Here is a 21,444-nt window from a genome sequence, read left to right as displayed (position 1 = left end):
AAACTGGGTCAGGCAGATGGCAAAAAGTGGGCAAAAGGGCTGGTAGTTGCTGATCAGGGTCACCTTATTTATTCCTGGTAGCACAACCCATGCCAGTCCTGCTACCCCATTGCCTTAGGACAGACAGAATCAGCCCTCTGTCAGTCCAAGAGCAAGCGAGTGTGTTCCAGGAGCTGTCTTAATTGCTTGTCCTACTTTAGAGATTTTGGGATGGCTAGAAGCAGCCCAGAGGAAACAGGGTCCACGCTGGGGTGGTGTCTGGGCTGTCCTGATTTACACTAAGGACTGTCTTTGAACCCTGGGTGGAAAGGGCAGCTCGAAGCTTCCAGCTGTGCCCCCCTCTCCTATGGCTGCATCCCCTGTGCTGCCGCCAGCAGATGCAGCAGCCTGGTCTACAGTTACCTGTAAGTTTTATTTGTTTTAAAAATCCAACAGTTTCTTAACAAAGCATCATTTCATGCAGCACAGATGTGCAGCCCCCTCTGGGCTGATGGATGGACAGGGCTTTACGAGAAAGCAGCAAACAGGTGGGGTAGGGTGAGGCAGAAAATACAGAATAACACCCCCCCCCCTCCCCCGACCCCACATGGCAGCTCCGGGGGACCCTCCGTGTGAATAAAGGGCTGAGCCCATCCTAGCACAAGATGAAGTATCGGGTCACTGCCTGCTGCTGGGTCAGCAGAGAGGAGGAGGGAGAGTCCCACCGACTGCCTCCCTAGCCCTCCTCCCGGTGCCTCCTTCCCAAGGGCCCATGGAGCACAGCTCCTTTAAAAGCAATGGGATTTTACATGATTACAGCACAAAGAAACATCACCTCATTTTAAAGGCGACTCCTTTAGTTCTGTTCAGCTGCTTATGCTGAATGCAACTTTTAAATATCTTACAATACACATGACAAGTAGTCTTGTATCACTGTTTTCTACTTAACAAGTTAATAACGTGCCAACCCAAATCCTTCAGTTACTAACGCCACCGGTGGGACTCATTAACCAACGTGAACACATATTTAAGGGAATACTAATATTCACAACATACATTTTTATATTCATGTTGTCATTCTTGAAACCACAGCTCAGTTCATGTATTCTGTTGAAACATTTGTTTGCAGAGGATTTCTCTCTCCCTTTTCCTCCAAACACATATACTATCACCGGGGTATCATTCTAGTGAATGATATTAATGACAGCTTGTCATCATGGAAAGCTATTCCTAGCTGTCAATTAAAGGGTGTTTTGAAAGAAAGCAGCTCATTCAACCCCAGTGGGAGCAAGTGTGTCTCATTGTTTGACAGTGACCCCCTTGATGAATTTGGGAGCAGCAGCAACAGCAGCTCTGTGGGGCCAGGGGGTTTGCAGATGCAGCACAGGGCTCTTGGGTGATAATGACAGGAGATTTTAAAGGTGCTGATGTCCTTAGCAAAGGAAAGGCAAAAGAGGATTTCAGATCCTAAAAGCAATCCACATGTAGGAGTATAGGCCAGGAAAGGAGTCTCAGGGATACTGAGCCTTTCCCCTCCGTCTTGTAATATAATTTCCCATCCCAGTAAATTTATCAACCTCTATCTTCATAATAGGTTTGTTCACTTGCCCATGCTAATCCAAGTAGAAGGTTTCTTCAGGTCTTCTCTGCCTGATAGACAGGAAACTTCCTCTAATTCCCAGATTAAATGTATTCATAGCTAGCTTACACTCTGGCAAAATGGTCCTTTGCTTTAACTTGGGTTTTTTTTCTTTCCCCTGGTGTATCTATAGGCAGCTCTCAGATCCCAGTCGTCTTTGTCATCTTTGTTTTTCTGGGCTAAACAAACTCCATCCTTCTTGTGTCTCCTCACCACATTGGCTTTCCATTTCCTACACCATCTTAGTGGACCTCCTCTGCACCTGCTCCCGTTTCAATTCAGTTTTCTTGAGCACAAGCGCCCAGACTGGTACGTGGTATTCCTGAGCTGGGCTCCAAGGCCTTGTACAATATTTGTCACTTGACTCTATAAATATCACTCATATAAACATGCTTGATTTCTGTATTTCCCCCCTCAACAGGGTGGTCCACTCTCAGGGCTTTCTTGTTCCTTTTATTTTCCTAAGCACTCCTTGCACAGTAATAAAAATGTACAGACTCAGTGGGGAACTGTTTTAACTTCAAATGTGCTGATTCAGTTCAAAAACCATTAATTCAGCCGGAATCAGGGCCATGGGGTGGAAATCCTTTTCCAGTTAAAACAGAGGTGAGAGGGACAGCCTTTGGCAGGCTAGGAAATAAAGTGCATTAGAAAAGCATAGCAGACACCAGAAAGTGGCTATTGGCTGGGCTACGTTAACAGAGGACTGGGGAGTCTTGGACATTTCAGATCAGGATGGGATGTCTCCATAGGAGACCTGCTGTAGCTTGGATTTGGGCAAAGCTCTGGGGTTTGATGCATGGGAGCATTACATTTCTCTAGCCTGTGCTTTGCTGGGTTGGACACGATGGTCCCCGCTGGACCTCACATTGACTGAACGCACAAGGTGCTGTACAAAGCTGGCCAGACAGGCTGGTCCTGTCTCCAAAAAATCCCCCGTTATTCAAGAACACAAGAATGAATTGCAAAGCAAACACAAACAACTATGTAGCTTGGGCTGCATGCCACCGCGGTTCCCCCAGCGCTTGGTGCTGGATGTGAAACTACTACCAACGTACATGCTTCAGAAGGCAGGAGCACACCTGAGTAGGTGGCTTGGGTAAGGAGGGAGGGTGAAAAGTGCCCAGTGAATCCAGGTTTTGCCTCTTACCCCCACTGTACGTGGGATGAGCAGAAAAACTACCTACATGCCTCAGGAAGGCATCAGCACCGAAGCACAGAATAAAACGACCCCTCAGCAGAGCATTTCCACAAGATGTTTGACCAAAGGAAAACGTAGGCTGAACATCAGGAGAAATTTCCTGAGGCTATGATGCATTAAATTGTGGGATAACCTCCCAAGAGGAGCGATGGGAACCATGAAACCAGCCACTTACAGCACCATAAAATGTCCCATCGGTGCCAACCCTATTCCAGTTCAAGGGAGCTGCACTGAATCATCTACCATGCCTTTTCCAAGTCTTGCTCCTAAAAATCAGACCCAAGAAGTACAAAGAAAGAAGGACAAACAATGATGTCAATTTGCTAAAGAAATACAACCTTTTTTTCATTATTGTATGTCATAAAACCCTTGTGCTCGCACTCTATACTTAATCTTGATATTCCAATGCCATCCACAAAAAAATTCAGGCTTAACCCTCACAGTTTATATTGTCACTATAAATGCTGGTAAAAAAATATTGTACAGTTGGGTGCAGTTTATTCTGTATATTTTAATGGCTATAGCAAAACTCCATTGCTAACTAGTAAAAAAAAATTAAAAAAATAAAAAGTTGAATGTGTTTTACAGCTATGTCGTCATGGGAAAGCTGTATTTCAAAGTGAGGGCATCAAGAGCAGTGAAACGGGACATTTTTAAACATTTTAAACATTTTTAATGGGACATTAAAAAAAAAACACTTCACCAAAATCTCTTTGCCAGTATTTTAGCTAATAAGGTTGCAGTGTATAAAGGAAGGGTTCTGACGCCTGCACAGGCCACCCAATACTGAGCTGCTGCTCAAGTGTCTTGAACTCTAAGTGTAAATGGAAAAAACATCTAAAATTAAGCGTTTCTCCTGGAGGAACAAATTGCTGATAAAGCAAATCTTCCCATAGGACAAGCACACCTGCTGGAAGGTAGAGAGACGTTTTTATGTGTGGGATTTTAACTTGAGATAAAATACTTTTCACGGGCAGTCATATGGAAGACAGCTGGCCAAAAATAATAATAAAGGAATTTGTGTCCCCTGGGAAATTCTGAGGTTTCAAAAAATATGATTTTTGAGCTACGCTGGGACAAGAAGTTTAGCACTCTGATTTTTTTCATTTAATGACATATTCCCAAATAAAAATAGTATATTTCTTTTCACTTTACCACTTTGACATTTCTTTTCTTTTATTATTACATAATTCTAGCAGTCCAAACCATCCATTACACCACACTGTTACGTTTCCTTATACCGTATATTACAGCGACAGGCATAATCTCCACCCTTTTTTAAGATGCCTATTAAACCAGCTAAGTTTCTTCATGAAACTGAATATCGGGAATGACATGGATCCCTGCCCCAAGCTGGGGGGATGATGGGTTTTTGACTACTATTTTTCAAACGTGCTTTTAAAAGACGGACATAAGAGACGAGAGCAGCCGGGAAGAGGAGAAGCGCCCAGCACAATCCGAACACGCACAGGGAACATGATTATTGAAAAAACCTGAACTAGCTCTCGGGCTGACGGCTGGCAGGAAAATGGCCTGGCACAAGCCCATCGTCACTGGTGTCTTGATTCTTGCTGTGGGCAGGGAAGCAAAACTTCGCAATGGAGAAATATTGTACCCCGAGAGCGCCTGGCTCCCCCTCAGCTCAGGAGACCCCATGTTTTTGGCCAAGTGCTTGAACTGAAAGGGGTATAAATGTATAAAACAGGAGTAAAACAATACTGTCAGAAGGAGATGAGAAAAAAAACATATGAACATTCTGATAGTTTCTCAGCAAAAGCTTGGATAATGTTGATACATCCTAGGAACTGCTTCCAGTTACTCCAATCAGCGTTTTCTGGTAGAAAAACTGGTCTGCTGGAAAAAAATTGACCTGCTCTACCATGAAATCGCTTATGTTCATTATTTGCTTGGACTCAGCCATGATGTTCAGTGCTATGCAAAACTTCCTGGATCCAAAAGTCCTGTAAACTGCCCTGTAGAAACTAAATAATTACCTGGCTAGCCCTCGCCACTGCTGCTCCAGGTGTCCAGAGGCCAGGTCTTTGGAGTATTTCCTAAATTCCTGGCCAAAGCGGCCTCTTTCACTAGACTTAAGGTCTCGCCTCTCTCTCCAGAAACATGCACGTCCAAAGGACAGCTAAATTCACCAGGAGGGAGGTGCGTAAGAGGTTACTCCCTGGTGTAAGGTGCTGAGAGTCAGACCCTTGCTCTCACATACCTTCTGTCTACACTGCTTTAATTTCCCCATCGTCTCCCCTTCTGTTTATTCTATTTTCTGCCTCTTTGTCTTTTCTCTCCAGTGTTTGGAGACCCTCTTTCCTTTTCCAGCCTCTTTCTTCCTCCCATCGTTTCCCCCAGCTTGCTCCTTCCTTCCTTTCTTTCTTCTTTCCTTCCTTCTCAGCTCTCTCGCCGGAGTTTCTATTCTCTCTTCCCTCCTCCCTCTCTTCCACCAGGACTTCCCCTTCTGCCACCGGAGGCACTTATTCTGCCAGGGGTAGGGAGGAGAAGGACGTGCTGTGTCCAGACAAGCCTTAGACACTGACATCCCAGTTTCCCCTTGCCTGGGGACCAGTCGCAGCTCCTGCACCTCCTGCTGCTTTCAGTCCGCAAATACCAGCTGTGTGTATTGCCCTGTAGGGACGGGAACACATAAGGGGTCCTGGGAGACAGTGCAGAGGGGTCCAAAGGCTGGAGACCTTGGCCTCTGTGCTTGCAAGTGTCCTTTGAAACCCAAGAGAAAGAGCCCGTGTGAGAGTGAGTGGTGCATCCTCGCCTGGACCTCCTCCTTTGTTACAGCCCTGAAGCAGCTGAGCTTTGAAATGTCAAAATTCCACACCCCCCCGCCAATATTCTCACTTATGTTGGCTGGCCTCAAAAAGCACCACTGAGACCACTGAAATTCATCACATCTGTGACCCGCGTTGGAGGTAAGAGACAGCTCCTCGCCACTGAAGAGGCCAGTGTAGTAATGTGCTACCTTATCTCTAGTGCCACTGACTTCGGTCTATTTAATTTTCCCTTTGATTTTAATATAGATTTATTGAAAACAACAGTTATCAAAACAAACTGCACTGGCAAATTGGTGTTCGTCTGTAGCGGTACAAGCACCTATAAAGCTGCCAGTGTATGAAATAAATGGTGCTATATGGGAGGTCAGTTATTGCAATAGAAGTTCCCCAAGGATTTGCACTGGGCAGTTTAATATTTTTCTTATTACCCTCTTTTCTTTTCTACTATTTATGCCTCTCTGTTTAAATTTAAAACATACAGCCATCTGCCAAGACAAGCCTCTCTGATAAAATCATCTCTGGTAAACCTTTTCATGAGTGGGCTTCCCTCAGAGTACCAGCAAATGCTGATGTGTCCCGTTCCAAGGGCAGGCAAACAGGGACAGGGAGGCCAAGTTTTCTTCCCAAAAGGCTTCACCGCCTAGGCCAGCTCTTTTTTTTTTTCTGCCTTTTGAAAGGGTTTGTCCTTACCTCATGTTCCTTGAAAAAAACCACTGATTAAAACACTGCTTCTTTCCATGTTATTTAACCTCCATTCAAATTCTGTGGCAGTATCCCACCTTACACAAATCGTACCTGGTATCTGTGGGCTCCTCCCTACACACGGTTCTAAAAAAATCAAATCCAATCATAGTCTAAACCCGTTCATCAGAAGAGATAAAAGGGTTTCTGTACTGATCTCCACATCAGGAGAACACAAATCAAATAACATAACTGTCAAATGAGGAGACGAGGTGTTTAAATGCCTATAGAAATAGGAACTCTAATTACAGAAACATCTATAATGTAACTAATATTATTTACATTAGAGTGATGCTAATCCAGATGAGGGTTAATGTCCTTGCTCCTAAAACATTACAGTTTAAATAGACAAGAGACAGTGAGAGGATGGAGGGGAGCATCAGCATGCTCATGCCTGCTGGAAGATGAAGGATGAAGGCAAACTCCTCACGATAGAAGAGGAGAGGATGAAAGCAAGCCAAAATGTGCAATAATGAAGATGAGTTTAGATGCAGCCAGAGAGAGCAAGTGACTTGCTCAGCTTCACACAAGCTGCTGGGGTTGGGGGGGGAGGGGAATGAATAGAAACCGTGGATGGCTTATATGAGTCTCTTACTCACAAAAACATTACTCGGCAGTGGGCAGCGCCTGGATCTCACTGAGTCACCGGGCAGTCTTGCACTGCGCTCTGCAAACGTCCAGTTCACTGGGAATGAGCTCCTACTGCCACTCCTTCAAGCCAGGCTGGTAAGTTTTCAGACCAGGCTGCTCCAGGTGGCCCTTTGTCTCCATGTGAGAGGCACCAGCCATCATTTCGGTGCTCCAGGGAACAAGGCATCTTGCTTTGGTTGACAGAGAAAGGGTCGAGCTGATGGAGAGCAAGCAAAGCCCTTCATTCTCTGGACCTCTGGGCTGATTCACTGCTCAGCCCGTCAACATGCAGACAACCCACCCCATGCTCAGAATTTAACCTTCTGGCCTTAAAGTCTACTCTCTGGAGGACCACACCAGCTTCCCCAGGCCAAAAGCCTCCTCCTCTTTCTAAGTCTGTACAAACTGGGGGGGCAAAACATTAATGCAAGTGCTTTGTCCTTTATCCACGGTGGTCTCCGGCTCTGGCAGCTGTTTCCCAGCTTCACAGAGTACTGATGAGAGGACATATTCCCCTTCTCCTCCATCCTACCCCTTCCCACTCTCTTCTCAGTGCAAAAGCTCAACACTTGCAGCTACCAGTCCTTTAGAGACCACTTGAGGTCCTTCCTGTCTGGCCAAGTTACCCCAATCCATTCTGGGGTTAGATATGACCTGTTCAGACCATATTCCATTTGATATGAATTGCTGAAGTGGAGACAGAAAGAGAAAGTATGACCTTCTATAGATAAAGCTATTGCAATACCAAACATAACTCTGACCTCTTCTTAAGGGATCTCAAACATTTCTCATCTCCTTCAGAAACTTGCTGTAAAGAATAATAGTCCGACACACCTAAAATGAGATAAAAATCTTCTGCAGTTGGAGGGAAAGGATCCACACAATTTGGCACTGGACCCAGCAGATTTTCCAAGGCTCTAGTAACAGTTCAGCACAAAAGGGAAAGCCAGCAGATGAGAAGCAGAGCATTAACAAGTCTGAATGACACGTGCAGCCAGATTGTCTGCTTCGCTGGCAATTGATGCCATCCCCATTACTGGGAAAATATTGTAAGCATGCTTCCATAGCGCTCTGCAGCTTATTGCTACAGATAGCCAGTGTTTCTTGTCATGGCTTACGGCTTTTGTGAGCTGGTGTAAAATGGCTTGCTGTTCCCATGCCCAAGTTTACTGGTGGAGGCAGCTGATGCACAGCCAGAGCGTGCCTCTCCAAGCATCTTGTGTGCTTTGGGATTCTGCAAAGTAGCAACTGTATTATAAATACTCCTCTGGCACGGCTAAAGAGACACTCTTCACTAGAGAAGCTAGCTGTTAAGTCTCACTGTTGAGGATCAAATACAGGACAAGGGAAAGGGAGTCCCACAAACAAGATCTTCTGAACTTCTGCAAGGAGAGCGCAAGGCTCTCCGTAGATGCTCCTCTAAATGGGACCATTGGAGAGCCCAAGGCTGAGGTATGGCTGGACAATTTATTCTCATCATCTCAGCAGTGCTGGAAGAAGAGCGAGTGGTATGGAGGGCAAGGCCAGGGGGCAGGAGCCCCTGGGCAGGGGGAAGGTGCAGGTGAGCACCCCATGGCAGCCTTGGGGCAGGCAGCAGAGGGCTGAAGGAGTGGATCCAGGCAGGCAGGGACCGCGGGCAATTGCCTCAGGTAAGGCTCTGCTAGAAAAATGGTTGAGAAACAGAGTACTAGAGCTCTCCTCTTGTTTCTGTTAATATTCCCTCTTCACTCTCGCTCTCCATTTCTTTCTCTTTCACTCCTGAAGCAGCTTATGAGGAAAGACAAGCAGTTTGCCTCTCCTGGCAGTGGAGATGTGACACAAGTGTGTGGTTTCACATCTTCACATCCCTTACATCCTCCACCTACAGTCAAATGTACCCTATAAGGAAAACAGCTGTGGCGGGTAGGCAGAGCAGGGGATGGGGGGAGAGGAAGGAACGAGAAGAATTGGAGGCTGAGGCAGAGCATCACCGTGAATCATAGCAATTTCCTCTGATCCTGTTTTATCATTGGGGGTGGGAATGTAAAAGATGCAGAACCTGTGTGAACAAGGTCAAATTAAATCACATTTCCAGGCTGGGGAAATTACTTTTGCCTGCAGCAAGAGAGGTGCACAACACGAATGAAGGAGGGGAGGTTCATGCCACCAGGCATGCTGTATCCAGCTAATGCAAGACAGAGGGAATTTATAATTAGCCCACTGAAATATATCCCTGCAGGATTTCAGTGGAGGGGGGGGGTCACACCAATTGAACATGTAAGAGAAAGACTAACTGAGATCTGATTTCAAACCTATTGCTCCTTATGGAAGACAGCTCATCCTTATCTCAACGGACATGCGTTTCTTTCTAATGAGAAGACATTACTCAACAGGGTCAACTACCCACACACTCTGAAGACGTAACAGAGAGATTCTGAACATCTCCAGGACAATTCAGACCTGCCTCAGCTTCAAGAACATCAATGGGATAAAGACAGAGATGCTACTGAAGCTCAAGATTTCCTACAAGAGCACACAGATTGTCAGGTCTATGTAACGTCTCTCGGTCAAACCCTACGACTGTTTCTCACTGGCACAGCCTTAAGGGAGGGAGAACAATGCTATGCATAGGTGGCTTGATGGACTGATGGAAGGATGGGTGGAAGGGAGTCTCCTGAAAAGCAGTCAAAGAACACATGACTGGGAGAAGTGGCCTTTCACCTATGTCACATACAAGAGGAAGAAATTAATACAGACTCGCATGCAGCCTCACTAGCTCTGCATGATGCATTGCAGGCACGTGGGAACCAGTGTGTCTGCCTTAGCTAACTCACTGTCTCAGTGCTAACAAAGGAAAGTGGGTGAGGTGGTGTGTGCAGGTGATGGCTCTCGACTCAGAAGTGCCTAATCTGGGGTACTGTGGAATTTTTTAATCCTGGGTATCCCTCATTCCCTTCAATTTTAACTAGAGTTGGAGGAGGAAACATGGGAGTTTGGAGATGGACAAGACCTAGAGCTCACCTAATCCATGTCTTGCCCCTGCTGGTAGTGGCCCTGCCAGAAGGCACAGCAGGCATGCAAGAAACCTTGCAAGGGAAAAAACTACACTGGCAGGACAAGCCATTCCCTGGGCCAGTTTTCTCTTCAAGCCAGCTACTGGCCCAACCTGTAGTGTAAGGGTTTATGCCCCTTCCAAGTTTTATTGTTTTTATTTGCTGTTAAAATTCAAGCTATTCTTGTTATCGGAATAATTTTGTGAATTCCAGTAAATTCTGCCTTATTGGTTCCTTGGGGGGGGTTGAGGTCCACAGGAAAACTGCAGATGCCATGAGATGTTCCTCCAACAATCAAGGCAGGCATCTGAAGGGTTGTGAGATATGGGGCACTGGGACTGGATGATGGGATATGGGACATTGGGACTGGATGGCAGAAAAAGCTAGCTAAAGAGAAAGCTGGGCCAAGATAAAGAAATTTTGAGTGTATCAGTTTCTGAACAGGCTCGTGTCTGACAGAAAGCTAGCTTGTTGCACATATTTGCCTGCTTTAAATAATTTACTGCTACAGAAATGTGAGCTGGATTAAAGGACAAGAGAGGGGCAAGAAAAAGGGATTGGAAATGCAGGTGAGAAGTGACTCGTGAAAAAGGCCTGTAGGAAGAAGACATGTGTTTCTCAGAGGAAGATGGGTAATTTCCCAGGAGGGAAATAGTGAGAACGAGGCACAAAGTCCTGGAAATCAGCAGCAGGAGCCTATCTCAGTATGAAACCAAAAATTACCCAAAGTTGTAAAAAGATACTGTGAAAATGGTCTCTGAAGCCAGGTTTGGTGACTGAGCTAAGGAAGACCTGGAGCTCTGGAGCACATCACCCTCTCAGAAAGAGAAGGGAGGATCCCAAGGAGGAGCGAGGCTCAGATGGGTCGTAAGCAGCACCCCCCCTGCTGTGAGTACCCCAACAGGTATGCCAGAGTCCAAAATCTCTGCCAGGGCAGCAGATGTGCTGAGGCCGAGAAGAAGGCAGGCTAGGCAGGCAATAGGGAGAAGCTTTCCTTGTGCCGTGACTCTGCTGGAGCGACACTGCTGTGGGACTGCGATAGGGGGATTCTGGAAGTCCCTGGCCTGACCCAAATCCCCAGGGAGGGACCGATGAGGCAGAAATTCCCCCTCCCCTGCCCTGCCGCAGGAGGGGTTTGCTTTGCTGGAGAAGAGGTTTTGCACGGAGTCTTCTGCAAAGGGCACGGAGGATGGAGAGGGTGAAAGACGTTTCACTCTGCTCTCGTCTGAACAGGCTGGTTTGTTATTTCAGCCTGGATTTTCCCCCCTTCCGATTTAACCTCCAACTCCTATTAAACAGACAAATGAGTCTAGAGAAAGAAAGTATTTATTTATTTGGTTATTATTATTTTTTCTAGGGAGGAATACCATCTGGTTGGCATGACAACAGTGCTGTGGGCCACCATAAACACTGGATCATTAGCACCGGCGCATTGGGCTATTATGTAGGCTTGGCCATCAGTGCGGCTAAGGTGTGTGGGTTTATGGTGCAATCCCATTCGTATCACACCATGGGCATTATCGCAGCAGTCACAGTAGTGAGCACTACAGCTGATGCTGAGGTCCAGCCTTACGCAGGACTAACTGCATCGGCATAAAGCATTTTCCTTTGAAAGAAGGCAGGCACGAAGCATAGGCTTGTCTTAAGTCACCTATGGCATGTGCGCTGGCTAATATCTAATGCAGTTCCTGGGCAGGACCACAAACATCGTAATACTCAGCACTTTGAACTCCTAAACAGCATCCCTCTGTGTTACGCAGTACAATGAGAAAATGCACGTACATATAAGGCACCAGTGTATTTCCTCCTAAGAACAGCCAGTTCCTATTACTACAGAGGTGCAGGGTGCTCAGCACGGCTCTGAATTAGATCCACAACCTGTATGTTCTTGGGAAAAGAACAACTTGTCTTTCTTTTTACTGTAAAGCACCATTTCAGCTTATATCTGTAGCAGATATTAATAACAATCATGCTGCACTTGGCTGCTGCAAACTCTGACTGATGAGAGCAGCCCTAACTCACACAAGTTTCCAATTGATTTTATCTCATGTTAGGCTCTAACTAATCACACCAGAGAGCTGCCTTAAAAGCTCACTAGATCTGTCCTGCTTGGGTTTGCTTGCGTGGCTAAAAGGAAAGGTGGGGGTTGTTTCCAGTTCCCCGCTGAATTGTGGTTCCCTGCTGAACTGGGGAGCCCCATATCTCAGGTAGGTGCAGCCCCATGTCCCTCCAGGCTTTGCCCCTGTACCAGGCTGTGCAGCCTGTTTAGGCCCCGAAAGCAAACCCAACACGGTCCCTGAGGTACAGTACAGCAAACACCAAGATATAAATAAGAAGAGCAAAGCCTTTCTCACCCCGTGCGCTTTCCATGGGCCAAAGCAGGAGCCACTGCTCTGAGTTTCTCTCGGACATGGCTCCAGCTTCCCCCAGGTTCCAAGGCGCAGGTCAATAGCTTTGCCTTAGTTTTACTTGATCCCATTAATGACAAAAATGACAAACACATATGCTTTGCCTTTATAGCTATTTCACGCTTTGACATGATCCCGGGCAAGTTACCTATGCTGTCAGTGTGATGGATGGTACACAGAAGGGGGGTTGGACAGGTGTAGCTCTTGTCACGGGGAAATATTTTTCCACACCATTAGCCTGTGGAACTCATAGCAACAGGATATTGCTCAGAGAGGGATTCAAAAAAGCCCTGAAAAAAGAGTGGATGCTTGTACGGAAAACAAGTGTCCAGTGCTGTAATGGCAAACGTTAGAAATAGTCAATAGGAAAGGATGTTGCATACTGAATGTGCTTAAATCACACAGCTTCAGATACTGAAGTTTTAGACACAACTTTCCTCAGGAAGAGTGTCCCAGAAGTGCCTCATCTAGGGCTCTGGACATCTTACCCTAAGCATCTGGGTCGGGCCTCAGCTTTGGAAATGATGATATGGCTGATGTTCACTTGTGAGCAATGTTCCTGAAACGGTTGATATAGTTACTTGTCAGGAGTCTGCCACCCGGTCCGCAACCTCTTTTTTGGAGAAGGAGTTTTCCAAGGGGAAGGTCATATAGGAAATAGTACCGCAGGACAATGGTTTATAAAGAACACCTAGCACTCATTTGCAAAATCTTGGGCATGGTCTCTGCCCTTGCTGTCGAGATTTGGGGATGAGAAAGGTTTAAAAGAAAAGTGGCATCTTGCAGCACGCCCTGAGAAGCAGAACCAGGAGGTTCTCCTTGCTCTCCCGTGTTACTCAGCAGATTTTGGAAGAGGTCTAGGTGATGGTGATGATGAAAAAAGGGCACACATGTATCTGTCAGCCATAGAACATTTTTCTAGGCGGAAGGAAATTTTCTCACTACTAGTCCTATGAGTCAACAAGTCATTTAAAGGACTGTTTTCTCATTCTGGGAGGACTAGTCACTGAGAGTCCGCCAGCTCTAAATTTCAAAGTTCTGGCAGATAGCATGATTTCAGCCCTGCCTCTGCCAGATTCTTCCTCTGCAAGCGAGAAGGGACTGGCAGAGGGCAGTCACAGATGGCTCGGAAGACAAAGAGATCCCATATTAGCTCTCCTGGGCTATGGGACAATCCTTACACCAATCATAGAATCATAGAATCATTAGAGTAAAGCCCAGATGAGCTGCTAAGACCAGAATAATGCTCCCAAACTCATAGGTCAATCTCCATCTCAGATGTCCTTGCTAACAGCATCAGAGAGTGAGACATGGCTAACCACAGAAGCTTCACACTCCTGTCCTCCTGGCACGTAGCCACCAGCTTAGCGACGCTTGAACCAGGGCCATGGTTCTGATAAAACCAGGGAACAAAACCATTTGGACAGTGGGGACTACAGCCACTGGCAGCGCTTCCCAGCATCTTCTCGCAGGAGGGGCCGAGCGGTCCTTGTCCCAGCGGTGAGGGCCGGGGGGTGGTGGCACGCTGCTGAGACGCGCTGGCTGTAGCCAGCAGAGGGCATGGAGATTACACACGCCAGCCAGCCACCCACGCCTCGCTGGAAGCGATAGCTATGTCGGAGCCTAATTGTGAGAAGAAGTTTATTTTTCATTAATTAATTAATTAATTTGCTGTTTTCCCTTCCTCCACCCATACTGCAGATGAAAGGATGCAAGGGATGGCCTGGGTCTTGCTGAGGTGACAGCACCAGTGACTTTCAGGACTTGGTCCCATACCTGCAGAATTTCGGCACTTTCTTGGGGTGTCACTTCTCGGGGGACCCAGAGCATCACAGCAGGGCAGTTCCAAACAAATGCAAGGCACTGTCATGGGGTCCCAAGGCGCTGCCAGTATGTGTGCAGTGCAGTTTTGTCCCATGTCTTCTGTAGTTGCTGCTATAATTTATCATATTTCTCAATCTTATTTTACAAAACAGCAGCTAGAGGACATAAAGACGAGTGAGGTGTCTCTTGTTTTAAGAACTGTATGTTTGTATTTTAAGAATCCAGCAGGCTTACAGTCAGAGGCACTATTCTTGGTGGAATTTACACGTACCCTTGACTTTATGTATTACTGGTAATCCTATTGAAATTTTTATGCATAAAGTTAAGCTTATCTGATCAACTCTGAAGGTTCAGGATTGTATATATTAATTTAATTTAGACTTCAGTATTTAGAACAGCATTTGCAATTAGAAGGTACAGCACTGTGATAGCCCATAACAATCTCAAATTTTCTTTTACTATTAAGTGCGAAAAAAAAAAAAAGAAATTGAGGTGTCCCCTATTAGTCTTAGAGGTGAGCAATACACACAAAGTTAAATCAGATGTTCAAAGTTGTTTAAGGGTCCAAATTATCAGTGTGGAATATATTTCAGTGGAAATTTTTCCTATGGGCCTCTGTGCATATCACAGCTCCACAGTGGTGCAGGACTCCATGTTTATGGATCCATTTTCAGGATCAAAACCCTCATTAGTAATACAGATTAATGGTAATTACAAATATAAATAACTTGAGTGTATCTTCTCATTTTCCTCTGAAGGCATTGCTCACAGAAGCTAGCTAAATGCCAGACTTGTTCCCTGAATCCAAACTGTATTAAGTTCTTGTGTAACGGTGCAGTAACATAAAGTTAAATAAAGCTGCATAATTTTTTTTCAAGCCTCAAAACACAGAGCTTGATTCTCAGTTAGCATAAATTGGACACCGGTGCAGGATTCAGATCCCTTTTTCCATACTAAAGAACTGAAAAAGTAAAAAAAAACCCACCCAAATTGCTTTTTGGCTAAGAACAAAAGAAAGAAGTTTAAATCTGAGGGATCATTTTTCACGATGTTGTAAGTACTGAAAATACAGCTTTCTAATAAGAGCACTTTTTTAACCAGAATTCTGTAATTGTGACTGTGAAGCTGTAGCGCAAACTGGGCTGTGGCTGAATGTTTTCCCCAGGATCCCTGGGAGATAAGGGTTGTTTTTTAATGTGGCTTCCTGAAGTGTGTCAAAACTCTGACGTTATTTAAAATGTGGCTCATCTATACTGCCCTGTGGAATATTTACCAAAGTCCTCAACTGGTTGGTCCCGTTGGTGCGGAGCACGCTGCAGGATGAGTGCCTTGGAAGTGCGTGCGGTGCCAACTAATTCAGCGTCCCCACACAAACCAGCAGGACTCGTGCGTTGGGGCAGGTCTGTATGCACAGCCCGTGGGGCAGCTATTTCCAAAGAGGTGTTAGAAATGACCAACCCCCCCAAAATCATAACTTTGGTTAATCAAGGGGTAACTGCAAGATGTTATTCATGAGCGGAATATATGCATAGTAATGCTTGCTCACAACTGTGAGAGATTTTTACCTGGAATATCTAAATGCCAGTTTTTACACGAAGCAGAAAAGGAGCTCAGGAATCTGAGCCCACGTTTACCATCGTGCCATGGCTGATCCATGGAAGAAGGCAGCGCTTGCTGCCTGCCCTGCCAGCCTCCTCGCTCCTGCACACGCTGTGCAGGAAAGCAGTGGTGGAGCAGATGCCTCGAAGGGGAAGCGTGCTCTTTTTGTTGAGTATCATCAGCCTCTGTACGGCTGAGCTGCAGGTCAGAGCAGGGAGCAGAGCTACCGATGGTTACGCAAAGAAAGAGCATGAAGCTCCTTCACCCAGCTGCTTTCCTGAGTTGAGGAGCTTGAAATGCCATGTCATTTTATTTTGAAATTTAAGTGTGAAAATAAGAAAGCTTTTTTTTTTTTTGGCTACATTTAACTACCATTTCCAAAGATTTTACCATTCATGAGGGATGCAAGCACTCTTGACTGCATAAGACCTGTCTCTAAGTGTTGTGGGAAGTACGGGTGAGCTTCAGCACAGTGGAGAAGCAAACCATTATGGTCTGCACGATGCACCCAGTTAAGTCCTGGGGGCCCCGTACTGTGCCTGTGGACGCTTCTATAGGGGTTGGCACATTCAGTGATCTCATGGAGTAACAGGCAAAACCAGCCAATATACTTTAGTCATGAGTCACTGCTTACACAAAAGTTGTTGGATGACATAAGCACGTAATCCCTCTTACTCTTTCATGCACACAGGGTGTAGCCCAAGTGGTTGATGATGCTGATGGAGAAGACTTCTTTTTTCAGTGTATGTCATATAGCACGGTCACATTTTGAGAATGCCAGTGCAGAGTTAGGTAAGAGCCAAAAAACGCTGCCCATACTCTATTTTTAAGAACAACCTGAAATTATTTAGCAGTTGAAGAAAAAAACCAAAACAGTTCCCTCCTGGGTGGAATAAATAAGTCCCTTGGGTTAATCCCTGGTACACTTCACAAGCAACAATGAGCCAAGTGTTCCATCCGAGCCCCTGCCTAAAAGTGGCTCTTCCATTTCCTACGACCGTCAGTTTTTGCTCGGGACAAGCCTAGGGCTGGCAGGGCTGTCGCGTGCGGCTGAGGCGGAACACGTGTGCGGGAGGGTTCGTGCAGAGCCGCGATGCGCATCCAGGAAACATTAAAACAGCAATGTGCGTGCCCTGCGTGCGTGCTGCAGTTGGAGAAACACTGGGAGCGCGAAGTCCCTAATTTGCTCTCTGGCTCTGCTGCGGCTGTCCAAGGCGAATTCGGGGATGGTGTTAGATCTGCCCGTCCCTGGGCACCCCTGAGTGCCAGGAGACGCAGCGGGGTGCGTGGGGGAGGGCTGCGTGCCCCTGGGCATCCCGAGGGGTGCCGGCTGCCCCAGGCCTGGGGGGGTACGGGGCTGCCCCGCGGGGGCTGCTGCTGCCCGGGGGGGACTCTGCGGCGCCCCGCTGCAATTCGGGAGGGAGCTGCACGGTGGAAAATATGACCGGGGCCAGGAACTAACGGCGGGTGGGCGACGCGGGTGCGGAGGGGCTGGGGGGGCGGGGGGGAAGCGGCGCCCCTGGGAGGGGAGCAGCCCCCCGACGCCCCATCTGGGCAACTCCGGGGGCCGTGGCTGGCGGCCGGCCGGCGGGTGGGCGCCCGGTCCTGGACTGCATTTCCCATACTGCCCGAGCGCCCTAATGTATGCAGTGCTCAGCCTGGCTCCGTGTGCGAGTGTGTGTGTGTGTGTGTGTGCGTGTGTGTGCGCGCGTGTGTGTGCGCGCGTGTGTGTGTGTGTGCAGCCCGGAGTCCCTCGGAGAGTGGAGGCTCATTCACTGATGAGAGCCGGCACTGAGAGGCAGCACTGCTCCTTCCCTCGCACCCCCGGCGCCTCCCGCTCTGCTACATGCGAGCCGCGGGCGCGCAGCGGGGCCAGCACGCCCGGGACTCCCCTGCTCCCCGCACGCCGCCAGCTCCGCGCAGCGCCCGCCGGCAGCCGCACCGTGAGTACCGGCCACCGGGGCCGCCCGGCCACACGCAAACTTTGCAGGGCAAGTTTCTCCTCCCCGCCCCCCCCCCCCCACCCCATCCCCACCCCACCCCCCCACCTCCACCCCAGCCTCCCGCGCCCTTTTCCCCCTTCTCCCGCCCCAGCTCCGGGGAAGCCGGCCGGCTCGGCGGCGGCGGGGAGCCGCGCCGGCCGCGGGGAGGGCCGGGTGGGTGGGGATCGGCATGGTAATGCCGAGGGGAAAGGCAGATAAAAGGGGGCGCCCCCCCCGCACCCTCGGCGAGCCCCGAGCTGCCCGGATCCTCCCCCCCGCTGGCTTTCCGGGGGGGACCGGTAGCCACCGGGGGATCAGGTGCCGGGGACGGCCGCGGCAGCCCGGCTGGGGACGGCGCACGGCGGGGGGGCACCCGGCCGGACCCGCAGACCGGCGCAGAGCCCTCGCTCCGAAGTAGATATTATTTTTTAAACTCTTTTATTTATTATTATTATTTTTCTCCCCCTTATTTTTTTTGCTGGGGCAGCCCGGCGAGTTATTTCCTCGCTGCGCCCAGGACCTCGCTCTCCCCGCGGTCGCTCTGGGCAGCGACAATTTCATTTCCCAGCGGCTGCAAAACAAAAACTTTTTTTCAAAGGAAATAAGCAGATCCACGCACCCAGCCACCCAGGGGTTGGTTTTGTTTGGTTTGGTTTGGTTTTTCAAATGCACAAACTAAGGCTTTTATTTTGCAATAAAAGTATCTGCAAAAAAACCCCGCCAGGGTTTCCGTGCGCTCAAGAAACACTGAACAGCCAGTAATTTTATTTACTCCGAAGCTTTCATTTTTGCAGTCGTGCAGTCCCCGTGTGAACTTTAGTTTTAAGCCGTACCAAAAATGCGCGATCCCCGCTCGAAGACCGAATTATTTTTTTAAACGCACGCTGTTAAGTCGCCACTTAGCTTAATTTTGGACGAGGCTGAAGTTTGTCCAACGTCCTCGCCCCTCCTCGGGTCCTTCATCCCTAAAAGATTGCCGCCCTTGCCCCCCGACTGCTTTCAGGTAGGAACCAAACGCCTGGATCTCACATGCGGTGTTGTTCTGGTTTTATTATTGCAGATAAAACAAAGGTAGAGAGGCGGTTTAAATTGTCAGCGTTATTCAACGAATGAGCTAAAATTACTCCACATGTGAATTGCGTAGCTTGGAAAGCCAGAAGAGGTGAAGGGAATTATCCGTGTTTTCGCTTTAGGTCCTTTAGAAAAACTTTCTGGATCATCCAGCGATGCGATCGAGAAATCGCAGGATTTTCTTTCTTTTAACCAACAATCCCAGCTCTAGACCAGGGAAGTCTGTAAATAGGTTGGAAGCATGGAAAATAATTCTTCACCTTCAGATCTAAATACATAAAAACCATCTGGCTGACCACAATGAAATCATTAGGAACTGTCTACTTAAAGAGTTGTATTGAATGCTTATCCTTCCACACAGGAAATGTGTATGGTAAGTGATTGTCGCAATAAATCCAAACAACTCTGGTCATCTTCGCGTTTGATGATCTTTGTGACTTGGGGTTTAAGGAGGAGGAAAAAGGGGGGTTGGGGCGGGGGTGGGGGGGGGAAGGCGACTTCACGGGCTGTACGGAGCGGGCTGGCGGAGCCCCCTCCCGCCGCCCTCCCCGGGAGTGAATAATTCCCGAGGAGGCAGGAGAGGAGCAGCCCCGGCTGCGCCCCGATCGCCGCTTCCCGGCGGGGCGTGCGGGGCCGGCGGGGCCGTGCGGGGCCGTACCGGGCCGTACCGAGCCGTGCCCGCAGCCCCGGCCCCGCCGGGCCGCCAAACACCTGTTTAATTTGCCGGCGGGGAGAGCGGAGCGGCGGGGCTTTGGCGGCGTCGGTAGGCTCCTGCCCGGGGCTCGCCCCTTCTTATTTTATTTTATTTGGGTTTATTTAACACACGCCACCCCCCACCCCCCTCCCCGGGCGGGGGAGAAAAATGGGGAGCGGGAGGTGAAGCGGGCGGCCGGCGGGTGCCAGCCCGGTTGGCTTCCCGCGCCGGGGCGGGCGCTGCCGGAGGGGCCGGTGCCGGTGCCGGTGCCGGTGCCGGTGCCGGTGCCGGTGCCGGTGCCGGTGCCGGTGCCCGTGCCCGGTGCCCGGGGCCCGGGGCCGGGGGCCGGGGCCGGGGCGGCCGCGCTGCCCGGCGGAGCGGGGCTTCCCCCCGGGCGGCGCCGCCCGCGATTTTCGCTCGGATTTCGCCAAGTTGGGAGCGGGGCCGGGGGCGAAGCGGCCAGCAAAGCCCCCGGTAGGTTGTGCTTGTTTATTTTTTTTTTTTTCCCCTCTTCTTTCCCTCTTTTTTTTTTTTTTTCCCTCTTGCAAAACCCCCGGCGCTTCCTCCCTCCCTGCAGCCCGCCGCCGCGGGGAGCACCCTCTCCGCCCGGGGGCTTTTTCCCTCCTTTTTTCCTTAATTTTTTTTTTTTTTTCGGGGGGGGGGGAAGAAGTTTGCAGCAAAACAAAAGCGGTCTCGCAGTGCGGGGCGAGGGGGCAGAGGCCGGGCTGCTCTGCCCGGCGGAACCGGCCGGCACCGGGACCGGCACCGGCACCGGGGCTGACCGCTCCGGCCGTCCCCGCCGCCGGCTCCTCCGCTCCCCGCTCTCCTTTTTTTTTTTTTTTTTTTTTTTTCCCTTTCCCCTTAAACCGGTTTTCACAGCAGCTGCCCGGGTGTGCGGCTGCAGTTGGCATATTTCACGCGTTGGAAAAAAAATTAACTGTTTTTCCTTTGTATCTTAATCCAGTGATGAGAGCTCTCCTTTGTTGGCTTTCGAGCTTGCATTTGTTTTATTTATTATAAGGAAATCCAGTTTGGTTCAAATATATAATCCATTTGAGCACTTAAATCCCCAAACAGCTGGCATTATTTTGTTTTATAATCTTTGGCTTTTCTGCGCAGAGCATATTTCTAAATTCCTACTTGACATTTATGGGGAAAAAACTTTTTAATGTAAATGGATATTGTGATTTTTTTTCTGGGTCTTCCCTAATTTACATGCATCATCAATTTTCCTGCGTTTCCTATCGTTTTAATCTTTTTTTTCCCCCATAGCTTGTTAATTATTTTTTTTTTTTCCCCCAGAAAACTTTGTTTCTGGAGGGAGAAAAATGTTAATTTGCCCCATTATTTTAATCTCTGGCATTTGGAAATGGTTGAGAGACCACAAAAATGCAACCTGTTGTAGAAACCAGAGTGGTGTGTTTTATTTATTTTAATCGATAGCAGAGAGGTGATTTAGTAATAGGAACTCTTGAGTAACGTTTTAGTAAAAGATTTGCAGATCTGGTGGCTGCGTATGGGGTGTGCATGTGCTTGCATATGTGTGTGTTTCTTTGCAAGCTGATTAGCAAGTGAGTTTTACACTTATAACCAGTGGTCACTGCTGGTTTCTCCACTTGCTGGGTGTTTGTGATGCCTGCTAAATCCAGCTCTGTCATGGCTTCTCCTACTTTTATCAGACTTTCCTCTTAACTAATTCAGCACAGTGCCACAACCTTTGTAAGCAGAGGAACCAAAACTGAGCTAGAGATAACTGATTACAACTTGTTCCTTGGTGAGAGATTTTATTTTTTTTTTTTTTATGGTTCAGAGCTAAAGGCTGTTGATTCAATTTGTCTTGGTTGTGGCATGTTTA

Source organism: Pelecanus crispus, chromosome 5, assembly GCF_030463565.1.
Source record: "Pelecanus crispus isolate bPelCri1 chromosome 5, bPelCri1.pri, whole genome shotgun sequence".
In the NCBI taxonomy this organism is placed as follows: Eukaryota; Metazoa; Chordata; class Aves; order Pelecaniformes; family Pelecanidae; genus Pelecanus; species Pelecanus crispus.
Note: the sequence above shows the minus strand (reverse complement) of the source record.